Source organism: Triticum urartu, chromosome 7 (assembly GCF_003073215.2).
Source record: "Triticum urartu cultivar G1812 chromosome 7, Tu2.1, whole genome shotgun sequence".
In the NCBI taxonomy this organism is placed as follows: domain Eukaryota; kingdom Viridiplantae; phylum Streptophyta; class Magnoliopsida; order Poales; family Poaceae; genus Triticum; species Triticum urartu.
The window spans coordinates 203,890,952-203,900,924 of NC_053028.1; the positions used below are offsets into that span (position 1 = coordinate 203,890,952).

The window sequence follows — 9,973 nt, forward strand, 5'->3', positions numbered from 1 at the left end:
CAAGCTCCAACGCTCGATTTATGGGCTGGTGCAAGCATCTCGGAGTTGGAACATTCACTTTGATGAGATGATCAAAGCGTTTGGGTTTACGCAGACTTATGGAGAAGCCTGCGTTTACAAGAAAGTGAGTGGGAGCTCTGTAGCATTTCTCATATTATATGTAGATGACATACTTTTGATGGGAAATGATATAGAACTCTTGGACAGCATCAAGGCCTACTTGAATAAGAGTTTTTCAATGAAGGACCTTGGTGAAGCTGCTTATATATTAGGCATCAAGATCTATAGAGATAGATCAAGATGCCTCATAGGTCTTTCACAAAGCACATACCTTGATAAGATATTGAAGAAGTTCAATATGGATCAATCTAAGAAGGGGTTCTTGCCTGTGTTACAAGGTATGAAATTGAGCTCAGCTCAATGTCCGACCACGGCAGAAGATATAGAAGAGATGAGTGTCATCCCCTACGCCTCAGCCATAGGTTCTATTATGTATGCCATGCTGTGTACCAGACCTGATGTAAACCTTGCTGTAAGTTTGGTATGTAGGTACCAAAGTAATCCCGGCAAGGAACACTGGACAACGGTCAAGAATATCCTGAAGTACCTGAAAAGGACTAAGGAAATGTTTCTCGTTTATGGAGGTGACGAAGAGCTCGTCGTAAAGGGTTACGTCGATGCTAGCTTCAACACAGATCTGGATGACTCTAAGTCACAAACCGGATACGTGTATATTTTGAATGGTGGGGCAGTAAGCTGGTGCAGTTGCAAGCAGAGCGTCGTGGCGGGATCTACATGTGAAGCGGAGTACATGGCAGCCTCGGAGGCAGCGCATGAAGCAATTTGGGTGAAGGAGTTCATCACCGACCTAGGAGTCATACCCAATGCGTCGGGGCCAATCAAACTCTTCTGTGACAACACTGGAGCTATTGCACTTGCCAAGGAGCCCAGGTTTCACAAGAAGACAAGGCACATCAAGCGTCGCTTCAACTCCACTCGTGAAAATGTTCAAGATGGAGACATAGATATTTGTAAAGTACATACGGACCTGAATGTAGCAGATCCGTTGACTAAACCTCTCCCTAGAGCAAAACATGATCAACACCAGAATTCCATGGGTGTTCGATTCATCACAATGTAACTAGATTATTGACTCTAGTGCAAGTGGGAGACTGTTGGAAATATGCCCTAGAGGCAATAATAAAAGGATTATTGTTATATTTCCTTGTTCATGATAATTGTCTTTTATTCATGCTATAATTGTGTTATCCGGAAATCGTAATACATGTGTGAATATATAGACACCAACATGTCCCTAGTAAGCCTCTAGTTGACTAGCTCGTTGATCAATAGATAGTCATGGTTTCCTGACTATGGACGTTGGATGTCATTGATAACGAGATCACATCATTAGGAGAATGATGTGATGGACAAGACCCAATCCTAAACTTAGCACAAGATCGTATAGTTCGTTTGCTAGAGTTTTTCCAATGTCAAGTATCTTTTCCTTAGACCATGAGATCGTGTAACTCCCGGATGCCGTAGGAGTGCTTTGGGTGTACCAAACGTCACAACGTAACTGGGTGACTATAAAGGTATACTACGGGTATCTCCGAAAGTGTTTGTTGGGTTGACACGGATCAAGACTGGGATTTGTCACTCCGTATAATGGAGAGGTATCTCTGGGCCCACTCGGTAATGCATCATCATAATGAGCTCAAAGTGACCAAGTGTCTGGTCACAGGATCATGCATTACGGTACGAGTAAAGTGACTTGCCGGTAACGAGATTGAACGAGGTATTGGGATACCGACGATCGAATCTCGGGCAAGTAACGTACCGATTGACAAAGGGAATTGTATACGGGGTTGCTTGAATCCTCGACATCGTGGTTCATCCGATGAGATCATCGAGGAGCATGTGGGAGCCAACATGGGTATCCAGATCCCGCTGTTGGTTATTGACCGGAGAGCCATCTCGGTCATGTCTACATGTCTCCCGAACCCGTAGGGTCTACACACTTAAGGTTCGGTGACGCTAGGGTTGTAGAGATATAATATGCAGTAACCCGAAAGTTGTTCGAGTCCCGGATGAGATCCCGGACGTCACGAGGAGTTCCGGAATAGTCCGGAGGTGAAGAATTATATACAGGAAGTGCAGTTTCGGCCATCGGGAGAGTTTCGGGGTCATCGGTATTGTACCGGGACCACCGGAAGGGTCCCAGGGGTCCACCGGGTGGGACCACCCATCCCGGAGGGCCCCATGGGCCAAAGTGGGGAGGGGAACCAGCCCATAGTGGGCTGGTGCGCCCCCCCCCCCTTGGCCCACCCCATGCGCCTAGGGTTGGGAACCCTAGGGTGGGGGGCGCCCCACCTGGCTTTGGGGGCACTCCACCCCTTGGCCGCCCCCCCTAGGAGATCCCATCTCCTAGGGCCGGCGCACCCCTAAGGGGGCCTATATAAAGGGGGGGAGGGAGGGGCAGCCGCACCCTTGAGTCTTGGCGCCTCCCTCTCCCCTGCTACACCTCTCCCTCTCGTAGTAGAACGGCGAAGCCCTGCTGCAGTGACCCCTGCATCCACCACCACGCCGTCGTGCTGCTGGATCTTCATCAACCTCTCCTCCCCCCCTTGCTGGATCAAGAAGGAGGAGACGTCACGCTGACCGTACGTGTGTTGAACACGGAGGTGCCGTCCGTTCGGCGCTAGGATCTCCGGTGATTTGGATCACGTCGAGTACGACTTCCTCATCCCCGTTCTTTGAACGCTTCCGCGCGTGATCTACAAAGGTATGTAGATGCAATCCGATCACTCGTTGCTAGATGAACTCATAGATGGATCTTGGTGAAACCGTAGGAAAATTTTTGTTTTTCACAACGTTCCCCAACACCCGCATGGGTAGCTAGCGAGGGATCAGGAGGAGTGGACCGTGTCGGGTGCGTGCATGGCCGTGGCGATCGCGTGCGTGCGCGATCGGAGCGCGCGAGCCGGTGCGCGTGGGGGATGTGGCGAGTGGCAAGTGGGTGCGTTCGAGCGCGGCCCGGCATGTCAGAGCTCGCGGGTATAAAGTCCGCTCCATCCCCGTGTAATTGTTGAGGCAATCGAGTTCGAGCTCAAGGAGAAATAGAAAACATCCCGTTTGTGCGGGGGCGTTCGTGCGCCGGCAAACCTTTTGTGTTCCCCTTCCTCCACTCCAATCGTGTCTCCGGTGATCGCCGTCGCGTGCCGCAGCCCGCTGCAACAACAATTGGTATCAGAGCGAGGTAAGGAAGCGAGGTGAGAGAGATCGTCGGCGTCAATGGCGCTGGTTCCACACGGCGGAGGCGGCGCGGGCGGATCGGTGTCCATGGGGATGCCGGTGCTCGCACCGGACGGCTACACCGTGTGGGCGATCAAGGCACAGGCGATCCTTGATGCCCACACGCTGTGGGAAGCGGTGGCGCCGGTGGAAGACGCGGCGGTGAACAGCAAGAAGTGCAAGACGGCGCGGGCGATGATCCTGTCGGGGCTGCCGTAGGACGTGCTGCTCTCGGTGGCGACGAAGCCCACCGCCAGGGAGGTATGGGACTCCTGAAGGTGAGGTTCGTCGGCGTCGAGCCGGTGCGCGCGGCGAGGAGGGCGACGCTACGCGGCGAGCTGGATCGGCTGAAGATGGAGGACGGTGAGTCACTGGACGTGTACGCTGGAAGGCTTGCGGGCATGGCGGCGCAGTTCGCAGGCCTGGGCGAGACGCTGGGCGACACGGAGCTGGTGAAGAAGCTCTTGGACACGGTGCCGGACAACCTCTTCCCCGTCCTCGCCGGCATCGAGCAGTTATGCGTCCTCGAGGAGCTGACGTACGACGAGGCGCTCGGGCGGCTGCGCGCATTCGACGAGCGGGTGCGGTGCCGCGGGCAGAACAGCGGCGAGCGGGCGGACGGCCAGCTTCTGTACACGGCGGCGCAGTGACGGGCACAGGAGCGGCAGCAAGGCGGAACGCGGGATGACGACGACGCACGCAGTGTGGCATCGGGCAGCGGCGGCAACAAGCGAGGTCGCTGCTACAAATGCGGCGAACGGGGCCATTTCAAGCGGGATTGCCCCCAGCTGCGCAAGGCGGCGGCAACGAAGCATGCGATGATGGCGGACGCCGGCGTCGAGGACGATGGCCTCCTCTGAGCCGTGGCTTAGGGGGTGTGTGTTGGGCAATAAGCCACGGCGAGCGTGGACGCGGTGCGCGTGTGTGCACGCGTTCGCTCGCGTCGGGCTCGGCCCGTGGCAGGTACGGGTGCGTGCGTGCGTGCCCATGTGTGCGTGTGCGTGTCAGCGCGTGTGTACGTGTGGCCGCATGGGTAGCTAGCGAGGGATCAGGAGGAGTGGACCACGTCCGGTGCGTGCGTGGCCGCGGTGATCGCGTGCGTGCGTGATCGGAGCGCGCGAGATGTGGCGACCGGCAAGTGGGTGCGTTCGAGCGCAGCCCGGCAAGTCGGAGATCGCGGGTATAAAGTCTGCTCCATCCCCGTGTAATCGTTGAGGCAATCAAGTTCGAGCTCGAGGAGAAATAGAAAACATCCCGTTTGTGCGCCGGATCGTGTCTCCGGTGATCGCCATCGCGTGCCGCAGCCCGCTGCAACAGTTCATTCATTAAAAGACCTCCTCAGTCACCCATCATAGCATCTTCCTGCTACACCTCTAATTCCATCCTGCTTCTGCAAAGTAGTCGCCGTCGCAAAATTGGTACTAGCACAGTTGGATTGGGATCAACCTTGACCATCACTTTTAAGACATGGAGCGTTCCTTGCTACTCACATGCTATAGCGGTAGTGCCTAATGGTTGATACTTTCAGATGTTGCAGATGGATTGTACGAAATAAAAGAACAAAGTTATTTTATCTGTTTTGAGACTGCAATATACTCCCTCCGTTCTTAAATATAAGTCTTTTTAGACATTTCAAATGGAATACAATATACGGATATATGTAGACATATTTTAGAGTGTAGATTCACTCATTTTACTCCGTATGTAGTCACTTGGTGGAATCCCTAAAAAGACTTATATTTGGGAACGGAGGGAGTATGTTATCTTCAACTTTGTTTCCTACGAAATTCCAGCAGACCAACAACCACAGTAGCATACTCTTCTATCGAAAGTGTCATTCTGCTCCCAGGTGCAAATAAACCCAGATGAAGAGTGAATTCATGAAACTAGCAAAAAAAGGAAATTCAGAAAATCTGAATTATTTGGAGACAAACATTCTTCAGCGTGCTCCCTACATATAACTATTCGTTAAAAGATAACATTTGTGATGCTTGGGTTAAAAAACAATACAAGCACCCCAAAAATGCTTCAAAAATGGCCTTCCCAAAGTACCGGTTTTGGTATTCTTGCCCTGAGCACATCAAAAAAATTGCACGGTAGTAGAACACTCAAAAATGTTTGTTGTAATTTTTTTTTGGAATGATTTCACTATTTTATGCATTTACTGTTTATCCGGGTGCATTTGCCCCCGTGAGAATATATATTAGATTCCCATATTCTTTCTTTTCTTCTCTTTCTGCAGGGAGATACTATATTCTTTGAAGCAATTATTTCTAAGATCTTTACAGACAAGACAAGAGATAGCCCACTGAATAAATTACTGTCAGTGTTATGTCTAATAGATATACTCCATTATTCGGACATCGAAAACGGGAAATCAGGGATGGTGTCCATACATGCCAGAAAGGAGACTACAGAACAGATAATCCTGCCGAACATGTGCCACATCTTGGTGAAGAACTTATAGGACGGTGGTGGTGCCCTCCAGCCAGAAGAGCTGCATCATCTCTGAGGACTCACTGGGGAGGAAACGAAGGCGATCTACCCTGCACATCAATAAAAAGTGAGGATTTGAGTATCTTAGCTGATGAATAGAGAAATTAGGCACAAGGAATTCCTAAGAACATTAGAAATTGCATGCAAAATATCTTGTTCAAATATTTTCCGTACTGAGTTTTAGTTTTGGTGGCTACATTACATCTTGAACTGAAAGTCTTCCGTGTGATTCTACCTCTGGATGGAGCAGAACTGTGGTCTGTGGGTGTCAGTTTCGTGGACAAAATGAAACTATTTGCTATAAAAAATAAATTCCTTGTAAACTATGTGTGGATTGTCCTTTCATTTAGTTTTGATATTCATAATGTTCATGGGAACTGTAATAACTTACCGGTGAATGGGTTTTAACAGTTGTAGTCTGAGTGGCAGCAATGATAGGAACTGTGCATGCTTCAAGCTGGTGGTCATTCTTTATTCAAGTGTTCTAATTTACCAAGAAAAATGATGTGCATAAAGGTGTTTGCAGCAAGGAGATAGGGCATTACAGTAGGTGACGGAGGAGGTCTTCTATCATGCTAAAAGGTGGCTTATCAAAAGCTAATTCCTACACTTTTGCTCATTTTCTCTTTCATGGTTTTGACTAGGTTAGAGCTAAGCTTATGTATGCCCTTCCTGGATGCTGGTGTTTGTAGTAAGGCTAGTGCCTCATGCAGAGATGGCCCCATGTTCCTGAAAATTGTGTCGAGATCAGGCTCGGTAGCTTCCACGAGCAGATTAGCAGGAAAGCATCATATTCCCTAGCTTCCACGAGCAGATTAGTAGGAAAGCATCAGATCCCTTTGTTGCACGTACTGTAGGAGTATCACTTTGGCAACCCAAGAAAAAGAGCAAGGGCAGTGAGACTGGTGGAAGACCACAGTATCACAACGTACAAGGATCACAGCTTCAAAATAGTTTGCATCCTCTGTTAGGGAGAGAGAATGATTTATAGGTGAGCTGCCCCATACTGCTTATACAGCTAGTAGATACTCCCGAGTCCCGATGCCGCTCATACCTATGCACAAGCTAGATAGTATGGCCATGAGCCCATCATGACCACGTTGGATATCAGCCTCTGCCATGCTATCACAGTAGTCTTGGAACAATAGCTAGCTTTTCTCCTTATATAGCTTCAACATCATATCTCCCATCTAAAATGTATTCATTGGAAATATCTTACAGCTAATGTTTTGGTCAACCACCCTCGGCAGACAGCTCAGCAACGCAATAACTTTGTACAGAACTTGTGGGCCATGTGTGTATTCTAAATGAAAGACATTCCAAGATAGTAAAAGCTTTTTTCGATAAACTAATATGAAAGGCTTTCGACCATCTTTGAGTTAATATATCAACCTACCCACATGCTACAGCGGTACTACCTAATTGGCTGATACTTTGAGATGTTGCAGATGGGTCCTGCGAAAGAAAATAAACAACAAGTTGTTTTATTTGTTCTAAGACTTAAAACATATGACTTTGTTTCGTACGAAATTCTTGCAAATCTAAAAGACCATGAGTATGCTGCAAGTTAAGTAGTAGACTCTTATATCTAGCATTACTCGTTCCCTCCATTCTATTCTTGGAAGCGATTATTTATGGGTTCTTTAGAAACAAGATAAGAGGTAGCACACTGAATAAATTATTGCCACTGTTATGTCTAAATGATATACTCCATTATTTTCATCCAAAAAGGGAAATCAGAGATGACGTGTACATGCCAGAAAGGAGACTACGAAACAGAAAATCATGCCGAACATGTGCTGCATCTTAGTGAAGAACTTGATAGCTGCATTATCTCCGAGGACTGACTATCTACCGTGCACATCAACAAAAAGTGAGGATTGGAGTATCTGAGTCGTTGAATGGAGAAATTAGGCAAAGAGCATTCCGAAGAACATAATACTAGAAATCGCATGTAGAATATCTAGTTCAAATATTTTCTGCGCTATTCGAGTTTTAGTTTGGAAGGTTACATTACATCTTGAACTGGAAGTCTTCCTGTGGTTAGTGCTACAGGATATCATTTCGACAAATGATGTTATTCTACCTAGGGAGGGACGTGGACCTTGGGTGTCAGTTTTGTATACAAAATGTAATTATTTGATAAAAAATAGATTCCTCATATAGCTTGCCTAATTATGTGTGGACTGTCCTTTCATTTAGTGCGATATTCCTAATGTTCACGGAAACTGTAATAACTTACTGGTGAATGGGTTTTACAATTGTGGTCTGAGTGGCAGCAATGATAGGACCGCTGCATGTTTCAAGCCGGTGGTCATTCTTGATTTAAGTGTTATAATTTACCAAGAAAATGCTGGGCATAAAGGTGTTTGCAGCAAGGGGCTAGGGCGTTACGACAGGTGACCGAGGCCTTTGATCATGCTAAAAGGTGGCAGATCAAATGCTATTTTCTACGTTTTTTCTCATTTTGTCTTCCATAGTTTTGAGAAGGAGAGGCGATCTTAACAGTGTCTGCTTCTTTCTTTAAAATGTCAACTAATTGCCTTGTTGACTGTTCCTCCACGGATGGAGCTTAGCTGATGCGCTTCCTAGATAGCTGACATTTGTAGTACCGAAGAGAAGGTAGATAAAACTGGACCGCAAGCTTCTCTACATGTATTACTCAGTTAGTTATATAATATCATAAGAAAGATAAATATGCATCCCTTTATTCAGCTTAGATTCAATACCACAAGTGTAAAGTGGTTTGCTTGAAACTTATACAAAAGGTTCTGTTTTCTACTATAGATAAATTCATACATCCATTTTTTTTTAATGTTGGACACATGCCAAAATTCAGTCTATACTTGAATGGTTTGCATGTAGAATCCATTTGACTCAATTCTGTAATATGGAAGCCAGTGTTTACCGAATATGGGCTGTATGTAATTAACAAGTGGCATGGTCATTGAATTAAAAGTGGAATTGATGCACACTTGAAATTAGATCTATGCATTGGGGTTCTTCAGATATTTCAGGGGGAAACAACATATGTTTCCTGAATTTTGGTTTTGGGTTCTGTTTGCTTAAGTAGAAAAAAAAAAAGCAGTCTCAATCTCAATGAAATATCGCAATTCTTTCACCACAGTATTAGTTTACTTTATATCCACTGGGGAATAGCTTTCAGCCTTCAAACACATAGGCTGATTTGATACTTTGTGCGTTCTACTTCTCTTTACTGTAGAAATAGGATAATTATGCATATACAACTGAGGGAAACTGTTTATCTATTTGCATACTGCCCCTTGGAAGCTGCTGATGAGAAAATATACTTCTATTTATTTGACTGATGAGACCTGCCAAACTTCCTTGATTTTGTATTGTTGTCAAATGTGAATGCAAGCTCCTTTTACTATGAAACTGCAGGCTTTCGGCTTTTTATGCCCTGGTGGTACAAAGGCTCTGGGATGTACGCAAGAGCTTGGTGGACTATTTTCCATTTAGTTACAGTTTAGCTAGGACTGCATTTTACTCCCTCTGTACCATAATATTTGTCGCTGGAGTAGCTGAAGTTCAGCTACTCCAGCGACAAATATTACGTTACAGAGGGAGTAGTAGTTTAGACAAACGAAGTACTATGATGTGCAGTCCATCAAGTCAAAGTGAGTCTGTTGAAGTAAGGACAGGTGAACAGGTGACCATGTTGTATCATAGCTGAAAGGGGGTCGATGCATCAATGCTGATGCACGTATCTTTTTCCTCTGATACGTTGCAAGTGCAAATTCGTATGTGCTTTACTGCCTTACTGGCATCTTTATAGCTTCAAAACAAAGATGACAGCCATTGTTAACACGGGGCAGTCTTGAAATATGGGTTCATTGTGCTATTCGATGTTTCTGATCCTAAAGCACTGATTCATTTACTATAGTACTCTCTCTCTATCGGTGATCTCAGAACAAGATCTTGGCATTGCTTTCGTCCAAAAGATGTGTGCAACAATGCTCTGGCATAGAAAATTCCGCTGTAATTGCTTGCAAAATTATGCAATAATATAGCAATGAGGACTATGGATGGTATCAAGCTAAGAGGAGGCCAAGTTGCTGATAAGCAACTAGCTAGACGGCTGATTAGCTACCACATCAAGGGATGGCTGAGGCATATAAAGGAGGGGAACCAGCAAACAAGAAAAGGATGGAGCAAATCA

The 9,973-nt window shown here is 46.5% G+C and overlaps 1 long non-coding RNA gene across 1 annotated transcript; it reads right to left on the minus strand.

The window, feature by feature from the left end:
- Positions 1 to 5,548: 5,548 nt before the first annotated feature.
- Positions 5,549 to 7,247, minus strand: LOC125522832. The gene is made up of 2 exons (XR_007289981.1): positions 7,187 to 7,247; positions 5,549 to 5,840 (listed from the first exon to the last, which is right to left on the minus strand). It is a non-coding gene; the product is annotated as an uncharacterized LOC125522832 (long non-coding RNA).
- Positions 7,248 to 9,973: the final 2,726 nt, after the last annotated feature.